We start from the raw sequence: 3,122 nt of genomic DNA, 5'->3' as shown, positions 1-3,122 counted from the left end.
AGAAAACAACTAAGTTTATCTTGCAGAAGGTGAAACCAAGTTTCTTCTTGGAAGTTTAGGTTTGGAAGCTCTGTTTCATTTTGTGCAGGTGGCCAAGAGGGACTAATTCTTGGAGAAGGACATAATCTTCAGAATGTTGGAGGGACAGCGCCTAAGACGAAGACCCCAGATGAGATGAATTGGTACAGCAACTGGTGCAATGGGGCTAGTAGATGTGGCTGAGTCAGTGGGACTGACTGACAACATGTCATGTTTTAGAGCTTTCATATATATATATAGGTCGGCTAGGAGTTGCAGGTGACTCGATGGCACATAACAATACCAGAAAACTGGACTATAACCTCAAGTTCCCCTAGACTCTGTTTTGATGTAAGATTTATACTAAGACGTTGGACTTCTGTTCTGCGTGATATTAAGAATTCCAGCTCTGGGGCAGAATTCTATTTACACCATTTTGCTTCATTCCTTCAACTAATCAACCTTAGAGTTATAGATTTATTCACTGGAAATAAATTGAAAATATATACAAAATACAAATTGTGACTATGCGTATGGTTTCACTTCAAAACACTCCTTCTTCCAGACTTGTTCTGGAATAGGTTTTGAAGCCATGAACATACGATGAGTTGACAAGATGTCACCAGATAGCCTCAAGGAAATCAAGAAGAAAGTACATACAAATACAGGGGAGAAATAAAAGATCAAATAAAAGAGACTCTAAAAATTGCCCTAGAGGATGCAAGCACTGTGAAAGGCGCTAAGACGCTCTCTCAAAATTTGCAAATAGAGATACATCTGACTCAGCAATTTCACTACTCAGAATATACCCGAAAGAGACCATAACTGATAGCCAAGCAGATATATGCACACCCATGTTTATTGTGGCTTTGTTCGAAAGAGCAAGGAGTTGGAAACAACCTCTGTGCCCATAATCAAACGAATGGATAGACAAGCTGTGATATATTCACACAATGGAATACTACGCTGCTTTGGAAAACAAGGAGCTCATACAATATTATTCAAAATGGATGACCATGGAGGACATTATGCTGAGGTGAGTATCTGTGTCATAAAAGGACAAATACTGCATGGTGTCACTGTTATAAAACAGGAGTGACGTTGGGGTTGACGGGAGACAGAGAAAAACGGGTTCAATAAATTATACTGCATTGAAACATAAAAAGGAGAAAACTGTTTAAAAGAGATATGGGATTAGGTATTTTTTTCATGACGGGAGTATAGAGTGAAGGCTGCATAGTGGAGTGGACCTGGGGGAAGGGAATTGTAAAACAATGAAAGAATTTTTCTTTTACTTTTCCAAGAGGGGAGTGTACTGGAGGGGAGACTTGGGAGGGAAGAAACGTTCAACAATGAATGAATGAAAATCCAAAATCTCAGTAAATTTTCATTGAAATTAATAATAAAAAAATTAAAAGAATAAAATGCCCTAGAATGTTACGAGGAAAGGAGAGAATTGCTGAAGTTATAGAGAAACAAAAGATTACAAAGGACAATTTGAGAATGCAAACAAAGTATTATGCTGAATTGTACATGGAGCTTGTAGTTGTTCTTGTTGTTGTTGCTCTGGGCCCACAAGCCGCTTGAAACTCATAGCAACTCTATGTACAAGAGCCCTAAATGCTGCTCTATGCTGTCCCAATCTTGTTGTCTCTGACACACCTACTCCCATTATCCCAGTCACAGAATCAAGCCATCTTAACAACGGTCTTTTTCTCTTATGCTGTCCCTCCAATCTCCAAAGTATGACGTTCCCTCCCCAAGGACTGCTCCCTCTTGCAATATATCTAATGTCAGTCAAAGCTTAACAATACTTGTCACCAAGGAGCAACCCCGTCTTCCCTTCTCTAAGATGAACCTGTTTGTTCCAGAGTCAAAAAAGGAAAACAATGTACTCATTCAGTATCACTCAAATGAGGTAATGCTCAGTTTATAGAAAAAAAGAAAACCAAATTTAAATTTCTAGTTATAGTAAGATGCTAAGGGCAAAATCTCAGATGACTTTCGAAGCATCAAAATAAGCTGGAAGGAATACACGAAGTCAGTATATTGACTGCCATGAGACCATTTCAGGAAGTCGCATGTGATCAAGAACTAATGGAAATGAATGAAGGAGTTCAAGATGTACTGAAGGAATTCACAAAAAATATGGCCACAGGAATTGGTGGAATACAAGGTGGCATGCTCTATGACAGATACATTCCCTAATGTACTCACCAGGGTGTAAGAAGAAATTTGGACGACTGCCTGGCCAATGTCATGGCCATATTACCATTCCTAGGAAGAATGATCGAACAGAATTTGTTAAAATATATCATTAATATCACATAAAATATATCATTAAATATTATTTTTAAATGGCTAGAAATTAACAAAGAGAGAGATCTTAGAAAAATTCTAATTGAACATAGAAGAGCCCACCGTATCAGGGATATCATTGCTAACATCCGCCAGATCTCAGCTAATAGCAGAGAATGCCTATTTGTGTTTTAGACTATGTAAAGGTAATTGACTATGTGAATCACAACAAGTTATGGCTGCCATTGCGAGTAATAGGAATCCCTGTGCACATAATTGTACTCATGTGATATATGCACCCACACCAATGTGCTCTTCTGTGAAAGTATCATGGAGACACTGCATGGTTTCAAATCAAGAAAGTGTGTTTCAGACCTGTATCATTTCTCCATACCTCTATTATATGTAGGCTGAGCATTCATGTGTGAAATTGGTCTTCATGAAGACGTATGTGATATCAGGATAGGAGGAAGACTCATCCAAGACCTGTATTCTAGAAAGCCTTGGTTACTGGAAGTGAGGACTCGAAATGCTTGCTGAAGAAGATCAAAGAGTAGACCTTTCCATAAAGATTACCTCTCAACATCAGGACAACAAAAATCCTCACCACTGGACCAATAGACAACATTAGATGGATAAAAGACATTTTCAATGATTTCTTCTTACTTGGATCCACAATTAACACTGTTGTTAGTTGCCATCAAAAATCTACATGATGTGTTGCCTTGGAACAATCTTCTGTCAAGGACCTCTCCAAAGTGCTAAAGAACAATGTCTGCTTAAAGACTAAGCAAATCATGAGCTTT

Source organism: Elephantulus edwardii, unplaced genomic scaffold (assembly GCF_000299155.1).
Source record: "Elephantulus edwardii isolate Elephantulus edwardi_28Jun2011 unplaced genomic scaffold, EleEdw1.0 scaffold00669, whole genome shotgun sequence".
In the NCBI taxonomy this organism is placed as follows: Eukaryota; Metazoa; Chordata; class Mammalia; order Macroscelidea; family Macroscelididae; genus Elephantulus; species Elephantulus edwardii.
This window is presented reverse-complemented; position numbering follows the sequence as displayed.